Source organism: Pezoporus occidentalis, unplaced genomic scaffold (assembly GCF_034315485.1).
Source record: "Pezoporus occidentalis ecotype Australia unplaced genomic scaffold, CSIRO_AGI_Poc_V1 ctg182, whole genome shotgun sequence".
NCBI classification, from domain to species: Eukaryota; Metazoa; Chordata; class Aves; order Psittaciformes; family Psittacidae; genus Pezoporus; species Pezoporus occidentalis.
In genome coordinates this window covers 2651761-2661981 of record NW_026913662.1, presented here as the reverse complement: position 1 = coordinate 2661981, position 10221 = coordinate 2651761, and the positions used below count along the sequence as shown (strand labels likewise).

The following is a 10221-nucleotide window of genomic DNA, read 5'->3' as shown; positions in this document are numbered from 1 at the left end:
TGGCTGGCGCCTTGTGACTTTTATGGCCTGTCGCGGAGGGAAGGGAGGAGAACGAAAAGGAGAGGTACTAGCTTCCCATCTCCGTTCTGCAGCCTCTTCGGAGCCTTGCCACTGCAGCAGCTCTGGTGGCAACCTCAGGACTCCAAACAACATGCTGCAGGGACTTCTGAGCTCCCACGGTTCTGGCCTGACCCATCTACCCCCAGCACCCGTGTCATCCTAGCGCTTGGTGCTTCCTCTATTCCTAGAGGTTGGATAAGACCTGGATCAAACCTGGTAGGGAATACAGAGCCAGGGAAGGCGATCTGAGCTCGACTAAACTGTATTGACTTATTGCAGACTTGGCCAAGTCTGGAGCTGCTGGATGGGGATGCTGTTGGCTTCTCCTTGAGCTGTGTGCCTGGTCCTCTGACCAAACCACATCTGTAGCATGTTAAAAGTTTTGTGACCTGATTCCATGGTGCTTTGGAGTTTCTCGTACCTTAAATGGCTTCTTGGAGATGGCTTGGATAAGGGCAGAGATCCTTTTAAAGGGCTGCATAGGAGGGAGGTGGCTTGGTTTGGAGGAATAATGTATGGGTGACCCAGATTTCAGACTGAATTGGGTGAGGAGGAGGCATCTGCGAATCGGACATGAAGTTGTACCAAATCTGAGTTCTTCTTAATTCTTGGTTATTGTTAATACTGGGAACAGCTCAGTTGGCTTCTGTATTTTGCCAGCTCTCAGTTGAGGGTAGCACTGAGCTGTCTGTACAGTAACAGAGCCATCTTATCAAATCTGTGAGTGAGGTTATACAATGTAATTGCAAGTGACAACAGTCAGCCAGGCTTGAGGCTGGTGCTCTTGCTGAAGCCCCTTGTTCCTGCTGTGTGAAATAGTGGAACCCAAATACTTCCTCTGGGAACCTCTTGTGCATCCTGAGAGATTTTTCTGGGAAGACTCTCTTCCCTGGGACCTTTTTTCTTTATTATTTCATCCTGTTAACTTTAGATAGGCATTCTTAATCTTGTTCTATTGACTCTTAATCTTACAGTTCACTTGTTTCAAGTGCTTTCTAGAGCTAGAGCCAAACTTTTTTTTTTTTTTTTTTTTTTTGTTTAACATATTCTACTCTGGAGTCTGGTTTAAAGTGGGCTGTTATATTTAATTAGTTTGTATTCATGCAAATTACATTCACTCTCCATGGTTATCCCAGACAAAGTTTAATAGCCCACAAGGGGTTTCAAATTCATAATCAGAATCAGACTTTTTTCCAAGAATATTTGATTCTAAGGCTTACCATGCGTTCTGTCATCTGGTATCTTTCCAGTTTGATGTTGGCTGCTTGGTTACTGTGTAGCTAAGTTATACATAGCTAGTTTATTTCTGTAGTCATGCCTGGTAAATTCTGTGATTCCTTTCAGCTTTGCAGCTCCTCGCTGAACTCCTGTTGTATCTTTTAATGAAGTACTTAGAAGTGACAGTGCAAGTATAGTTGCACTCTATCGTTTAGGCACTTGGGCTGTACAGAGGAAAATTGTTTCCCTTTTCTGAGAGATGAGCAGTTGATGTTCATAGTATCAGCCATTTGGGGACAGATGCCTTATTCTGACCCCTGTCAGGTATTTACATTCCCAGCTGGTTATCACTGCATTGAATCCAAAATTCTATTAGAAAAGTACCCAGTCTTGATTTCAAGATACCAAGTGATAGGCTGCACTGGTTCCCCAGGTAAATTATTCCAATGGCTGATTACCCTCGCTAATTTCTTATCTCAATCTTTCCAGCCTGGTTCCTAACCACAAAGTCTTGCTACAAATTTTTGTGCTAGATCAGAGAGCCTGTTGCTGCCAGGATGACACATTCCAGCAAAAAGGTGGCCCCTTGTACCACCAGCTTACAGTTGTTGCCGGTGCTAACCTCTTGCTTCTGGGAAGAGCTGTAGTCATAGGGGCACTGATATGATTTAGAGCAGCAGCTAACTGTGCCTGTGCTCAGACAGGGCTTTCTGAGAAATGTAACTGAATAACTTGTGTTGCTTGGAGTACAGCTTCAGGTGATGGCTAATCCAGTGTAACTATAGGCTGCTGCTGAAGGAACAATCAGTTCTCATCCAGTCCTGACTGCAGGCTCCTGCTGCTTCCCTTGGATCGGATCTAGTGACCAAGTGGCCTCAGATCAATTCAATCACTGCTCCAACTGAAAATTAACCCACTTCCTTAAACAAAAACTATGATCTGGAAGTTGGATCAGCCTGCTTGGTGGCCAGATAGTGCTAGGTCTGATGCAGAAGGGTAGCATGCCACTGGACATGAGTAACACGGAGAGGGACTACCTCTTTCAGGAGCAGCTCCATGCCTGTGCAGGATTGGATGCAAGAGGGAGTCATACATTGAGTTCCTATGTTTCTATGCTTGGATAAACAGGCTGTGGTTGCACAAATCCTCTCGAGCTGGCACTGCTGTTGAAAGAAGCCGTCATGCCTACCTGTTCTCATCCACATCTGTTACCTGCTCTGGTGCATTGTGAGACCACACACGTGCCTATACAGCCAAAAAAGAAAGGGCACTGTTGGACTGGGAATAAGGGCAGAGGATGGAACTCTATTGGCAAGCTGAAGAGGCTGGGGACACAGGAATTGTCACAAGCATACCTTAGCTTAAATCTTGATGGAAGCTAATGTATTTTTTTCACCTTCCCACTGCAGCAGATGTGTGAGAATAGCTGCCTTGATGTGCTCAGTAGCCCAGCTTAACTCTTGAGTGACTTGGGAGAACTCAGTTTAGCCAAGACTGGGTTTAGGTCAGCTGCATTTGTGTCTTTGTCAAGAAGCATGTGTTGGAGTTAGGCTTTGTGTGGGAAAGAGTATTTGACATACAAAGAAGGTTTGTCCTTTGGCTGTGGTGTACTGATACTTATGAAAGGTTCACCATTGCAGAAAAGTTGCAAACTACTGTATTTGTTTTAGATGTGAGGTTCTTGGTGGTTTTCAGTGCCTGAGCAAGGTAGGGGGTACCCTTTTGGGAACGCTTTGTTAATCTTGTTGCTCCCATTAGCAAGGCATTCCAGATTTCTTGCTTTTCTAGTGGAATTAGTTTGCTGAGACAAAATCCATTCCCCGTCTGTTGTTTTAAACACTATTCCTTCAGGTGCCATGCTGAACACTTGTGGGGACCTGTGGTGGAGACTCATTTTGAACTCATGGATTGGTGATTGGATTACAGCTAGATGAAGTCGAAGAAATTCCCATGACTTCAGTACAAGCTCAGTGCAAGGTCAGGGAATGGGCTATTGGGTTTTGATAGTGGGAAAAATTTAGAAGGGGGGAAGGTGATTACAATTACATGTGTACAAATGTACATATGTAAATAGATGCATATGTAAATGTATACAAAATAAAGGGTATTCTGATGCTAGGAGAGGTTGAGGAGTGGCTATAGAAACTGTAACTGGATGGTATACAAGAAGTGAACTGAAGTGGGAGGAAACATGTGAACCTGCTGCTCAGCGAATACTGCATTAAAGCAGAACTGGCCATAAATTAGCGTCTTGAGAACATATCCTATTTGCAGTGAGTCACATAGAGGTGTGTGACATTCAGATGTCAAAGTACCTTTGTAGTCTCAAAGTGAACATCTATCTGTACGCAGGTGCTCGGTGTGTGAGGTCTGTTGCCTGTGGCCTTGGTGGTGCTCAGAGTGCATTCAGCACTGGAGTTGCTGCTGCTGATCATACACAAAACTTCCCAAATCCTCACCAGGTTCATGCTGAGGTGGTGCCCAGTGGGATCCACAAGCTTGGCAGGCCCCTGCACGTGGCACCCGTGGGAAGAGCAGAGTCACATGCAGATGAGCAGAGGGTGTGACTGTAGAAGGAGAGGTGAGGAATGGCCGCTGCTTCATCGATGGAGCCAACAGTAGAGTTGATGGATCCAAAATACACCCTTGAGAGGGGAGGGGATTAGTATCCTGGTCATGTTGGGGCACAATTCTTTTGAGTCACAGAAGCCCTGAGATAATCGGGGGACATGCGGCACGAGGCATGAATCTTGGTTACTAGCAGACCTGTGACATGGACGTTGGCGCTCTTCACAGCTGCCACAAGGTGGCTGCAATGGCTGCACTTGCGTATTCATTTGATAATAGAAATAGATGCCCAGATCAGTGTTAAGCCAACACACGCATCACTTGTGGGAGGAGAGGTGGCAAGGAGATGCTTTGCCCACAGCGTTGCTGGGCAGCTACAGAAAAATAAGCATGTGTAAGCTTTATTTTATGTGTTCTTTATGCTCATAAGAGCTTACAGGTGTAATGATCAAAAGTGCCTACGTATATTATTTGAATAGCATAAATAGTAACTGAGCCCTTATGACTTTACTACAGGTTCCTGTCCTGTGAGGAGATGCTAGTGGAAACTGTAAAAGTACACCACTAGGAGTATAGCTTTGCCAGTATACTTCATCTCGTAGGAAAAGAAAGGATGCCATAGCCATACCAGTGCCTGGGGATGCTCTGATGCTGTAGCTGTGTCTTTAGTGCATACAGTCTCTAGGCAAAATCCTTTTGGCATGGATTAATCCTGAGCTTCTGTTCAGATGCAGAAACTTTGTTGTAGGTATTCCATAGTACAGGCATCTGAGGTAACTCTGTGCCTTTGAACTGTAATCTAGCTGCAGCATTTGAGTTGGTCTCCTTTCTGAAGTACTCTGAGATCACTGTTTGTTTTTGGAGGTGAGGACCATCTGGTTGATAGCAATGAAGTTGAGTAGGTGCAGTGTGTATCTATTTCCCTTCTGTTGCTGGATTTATAGGAGAAGAGATGTTCTGAGTATACTGCCAGCTCTGCAGGGCAGGAGCAGTGTCTCACCACACAGTACTTAGAAGAGTGAGGATTTGGTTGTGGTTGTTGGTATTGAATATAGCTCACATAACCTTTCCCATTGTTTGTTGCCTCTCTGTATCTCTCTTTCTGTAACTCGCTTCACAGTGTTCGCATGGAGCTTGATCAGGCTTGAGACTGAGTACAGTATAGCTGATGGATCTTATGGGTGTTTTGAGAATGGTGCACTTCTCTCTCCCTTTTCTACCTCTCCTCAGGAAAGGTGTTTTTCTCTTGCCTTTCGTAGGCAAGAAGAGGCTCAGGGTGGGCAGTGGGGGTAGTACTGTGTAGGATGCAGTACAGCACACAGCCCTGCGAAGGCTCTATGCTGTGATAAACCACAGGGCAGAGAGAGGATGGGGAGACAAGTGAAGTGGGATTATCCCTGTTTCTGTAGCAGATTATGGGTCATGGCATATTTTCCTAAGCGTACAAGTGATAGAGATGAGTTTACCCCTCAAGTCTCCCAGTAATTTCTTAACAATATCTGGTGCTATGTTGAATTATGGGAAATGCATCACTGTCACTTCCCTCCTCATCCCTGAGTACCACTGGGAAGAGGGGATGCTTTCTTAGTGCTTGTGAGAGGACTGAAGGGAAACCTATAAGGTGTTCCTGTAGGCACAGGGTCAACACTGCTCATTTGGGTGCAAGTCTCATGCCATCTGGGAAGGCAGTCTTCTGACATTGCTTGGGCAGTCCATCTTATCTTCCTGTTTCTGCACAATGAGTAAAACTGAGCTATTTCACTTCAGAGAGGTGCATAGAAGGGAAGATGAGCAATTTGGACGTATGCTGGAGCAATGAGATGTGCCTTATCCTGGAAGAGCAAGGCCAGGCATGTCAGTTATGTCACAGTAGTGTGTGCTCTGACCAGTCACAAGGGACAGTCAGGGCCATATAAAACAGCCTAAAATTGTAGCTGTGTGTATAGAAAAATCATAGCAGCTGAGTTGCCCAGGGGGTGTTATCAAACATAACAGAGCCATTTTTTCTTATTCTGTATGCAGCATAATTTTTACCTATCTAGCTGCAGAGCGTGTAATAACAGTAATATCAAAAGCATGAAAATAGGCATCTGTGTGTGAAAGGGGAAAAATGGATTGACTGTCTCTGACAGTTGTAGCAAAATGACTTCAAAAAAGAACAGAACAAGAAAAGATGAGATGTGCTGCATTGCATGTGCAAAGAATCTGGCATAATCAGACATCTCAAGGCAATATGGAAGAAAATCTGCCCTGAAATGTGTTATGTTTTACCTGAATGCCACCTTTGAAAAGTTAATTTAAAAGATGGCATTGGGCACAGTTTGGTTGTGACAGTGGAAAAAGACTGGAAGTGTATTTAAATAATGATAAAGTACTAACAGATGTGGGAGCCAAATACACAAGTGTTGAGGTAAGAATGTGCAAAACCACCAACTTGGTTTTAAAGAATGGTTTGGTAAAGAGACACAGTTTTGTGCTTAGGGGTAGCAAAAGCTATCTGATGCTGTATGTCCTAAGCTCATAAAATAGATGGAATTTCAGAAGTCTCATGTGAAGGTGGACACAGTGTGAAACAGACAACTGTAAATATCTGACATATGTGAGGTTATGGGGTGGGGGATTTCTTTGACTGGGCAGTGGGATCCCGATAGTATAAGTATGATCCCAGAGTAACACTGGTCCAGGTGAGCTGAAACATCTAGTTATAGACATTATTTTGGGTGAAAAATGTGTCTGTTGTTTGTACTGAAAAACTGCAGCACAAAAGGAAAATATTTTGGGATCATCTTTTGTATCTGAGAGAGCCTGGAGGCAAAAAACACAGAAGGAAAGAACAGACTGAGCAGTCAGTATATTTTTGTTAGTGAAAGGATTGCTTAAATAAGTCTTTGCTTAGGGTTGCAATCAGATACAAAGTTTGTAACAGGGCTTTGCATATTCAGTGGGCTGAGCAGCCACTCCCTGACTAATCCTGAGAGTATGTCTATGAGGTAGGAGGAGTTAGTATTACCTCAGTTGCACAGATGACCCTCAGACAGGCACAAACTGCTGGAAACTGCCAGAATTTGGATCTGACAGTTCTGCTGGATGAGGTCTGGGGATGAAGGCGCAGTTTTCGGTTGCCTTGAAAAACATTAGTTACAACCTAAGCCTTCTGTAGATCCTTCTTTTAATGAATGACTACAGTGGGGAATTGAAGGAAGGAGAGCACCTATTATCATAACATGTATGCTCCTGTTCCATGCTATATTAATTACTGATGATGACTGTTCTTTGTGGACCCAATAGCTTGAAATTTGTAGGTGATAGCAACCATGTTTAATTGTCCATAAGCTACAGATGTTAGTGGAGGCAAGACTTAAAGCAGCAGTCCTATGGATGTATCTTTGTTGCCTTCTGTTAGAGTAAATGCTAGTAGAGCAGGAATAGCCAAGAGTTTGGAGTGCAGGGTGTTTCCCCATGACTATGACAAAAGCAGTAATGCTGTGGGTATAGCTGTAATTACACCTTCTTTAATGCGATTGCTTCTTGGGAGCCATCTAGTGTCATCTGTGTCATATGTCCTGTGTAAGGCATGGCCAAGGGTGACAGAGTAGATTTGTCACATCAAGATGTGTGTCACTTCTTCCCTTCAACAGCCTTGTGCAATGAGTTGAAGCCAGATACAACTGTGAGCGCTGCAGGATCTGCCACCAAGCAAAGGCAGAGCCATTGCTCATAAAGCAGTAACTGCATTTGTGGTGTTAAACCCTCCTGCTTTGCTGCCCCTCCTAGGCAAGGACCACTGCATCAGCCTGCTGCAAGGGTGGGACCTCACTTGTCCTCAGCTCTCTGCTTCACTTGCAGTTCTTCTGACCTGTTGAGCCAGGGACTTGGAAAAGCTGCTCAGTTTGTGCCTGTGCCTGTCCACTAATATGCTGACCAGCTGGCTGTCATACATGGAAGAGGCAAGGTGCTGGGTTCAGTAATAGTCAGCATTTGTGACAAAAGCCGGGTTCCTCAAGTGCAGCAGTCTGGAAGGGGTAACCCTAAGGACCCATTTCCCATATGGTGGGGGCATTTGGGAAGCAGACTTAAAGAAGGAGAGCTCTCACTGTTTCCCTCCATCTTGGGCATGGTCCACTGACATCTCCACCCTCTTTCTTGGTACCCTCCCAACTGTTCCCACTTCAAGCACCTCTATTGCTCTTAGTTTTCCCAAATTACGGTGATTGTACTCTTTGTTGTCTGTAATGATATTTATTTTTACAGCAGAGCATTTTGCTGTGTGCCAGGTCTGATAAACTTGTTTAGGTGAGTTTGATGGGCAGTGTCAGAAGTTATGACTGTGAGCTGCCTGTGAGGCTGAACTGGGGAAACTCTGCTGTATCTCATGTTTATGTGTTTCTTTATGCCCCACTGATCAAAGTGTGCTGCAGGTAATGGGAAAGACAGTGAGCCGAATCCTAGATTTCATTAAATGGGTTCCTATAGCTTCCCAGGGGAAATTTCTCATTCACGCTGAAGTATGCACAACTTCAATTAGAATATAGCATGCACACTTGCATAGGGTGGTGGATGCGAGTGTACCGAGGACTTCACATTCCTTGGCCAGAGCTGGCATTATTTTGTGATCGTGTCATAAAGAGGTAAAGGAAATTGTCTTGGGTCTGTATTACATTATTAGTCATGGTGACTGTTAGGAGTTAAGTTGCCTCATGTTCTAAGTTCTCACTAGCACACTGAAATCATGAGCTTGGGGTGAATTTAAGGTACACATACCTTATTTTGATCCTCTGCATCACCATCTGATAGGGTGGAACCTGGGAGGGTAAAGAGAGAGGTAGTTTTATGTGCCACAGGTTTGAGGAAAAGAAAGCCATAGGCCAGTCAGGAGTCAGAGTTGGTGTCTTCGATGGCTGCCAAAGGGCAATCTCAGGATTTAAATTGCTCAGCTAATACCTGAAGAGCCATGGAGCCATCAAGGGGTACTACTGTAGGACATCTTGAAGGGTGATGATGGGAAGCAGATTCTGTCCCCTCATTCATATGCAGAAAAATGAAATGGATTAAAATATCTGTAATTTTTCCATCTGCATTTGCACTCAGTTATTAACATGGAAAAGATATTGAAATTAGTACATCGTGGAATGCTAGTAATATTTCTAAGTTGGCATAAAATCTATAAACTAATGCAGACTTGGAGCTGGTACTGTGTGTAAAAATAGGTGGTAATAATTTTTGCCCATTAGAAATAAGAAGAAATACTGCTGAAATAGGGAATATAGGTATTGTTGATCTGGCTGTGCTAGTCTTTTTTTTTTTTTTTTCTTTTTTTTTAACCTGTAAGGTTCTATTTTTTTTTTTTTCCCTTTATTAATAATTTTTATAATATGCTGTGTTAATTACAGTATTAGGAACCAAAGCTAAGTCTTAACTACAACATCTGTGAGCTGTAATTACTACTATAAACTGTGAAGTAAGGTAGTGGTAATTGGTGAAGCTAGTTATAAAAAGCATTTCATAAGATTGATGTATATCAGTTACACCATTTAAAACACTGATTTACACAACTTTTCGCTGCTCATTCTGAAAGACAGGGTCACAAAAATGCCTTCCCCTCCCCTTCCATTTGCAGTATTTCCGTGCTAGACTTCGCAGATGGTTTCAGGAGGTTTCCAGGGCTTTCCCTAGCAGCTTCTTCATGTTGTTACTTGTTTTCAGAGTTGCTCACAGGGGCTGGCTCCTTTGAGTTCACCTGGCTGCTATGCACTGTCCTCTTAGAAACCCATTCCTTTGCTGAGAAGAGAAGGCTGAGTTTGGGTTCACGGGAATGGCAGAGTGAGTGGCAATAATGAGAAAAGGAATCATTAAACTGTAAAATAATGGCTCCCTTGTTTGTCAGTCCAATTAGAACATCTTGCTTCCCGTAGTACCTGCTTCTAACCTGGAAGGGCAGCAAGAGGGCTGGTACCATGAAGGTGAATCCCGTGTGGGCTGCTGAGGGTATACCTGTACCAGCACTTGGAGTCACATGCAGCAAGACACCTACGCTGGAGCATCAGGGGCTTGCGTGTAGAGCCTGGGTGTGGTTTCACCAGAGCTTAGGTCCAAGTTCAGGTTTCTGCTTCCCCGCTCGCCTCTTGTTCCCATCCACTCCTTGCCCTTGCTGCTATGGCTCGTAGCTGTGCACGTACAGCTACTTCAGGGAGCACTCCTACTTACCTTTATTTATTCCTTGTTTTTTTCCTCCTGTGTCACGCCTTTCTGGGTGTTCACATCACTGCTGCTGGGTTCTTTCTTTGTCTTGATCACTTCCTGAGCTGGCTCATGTGTGGTCACATGGGATAAGATGGCAGCAACCTGGATGCGCATTGCCTTAATCTGTTCTGGATT

At 44.2% G+C, this 10221-nt stretch overlaps 1 protein-coding gene across 1 annotated transcript in view; it reads left to right on the top strand.

The window, feature by feature from the left end:
• The window catches only part of ARHGEF5 (Rho guanine nucleotide exchange factor 5), a 38702-nt gene that overhangs the window by 3544 nt on the left and 24937 nt on the right, over window positions 1–10221 (top strand). The gene's annotated exons all lie outside the window — the stretch shown is intronic.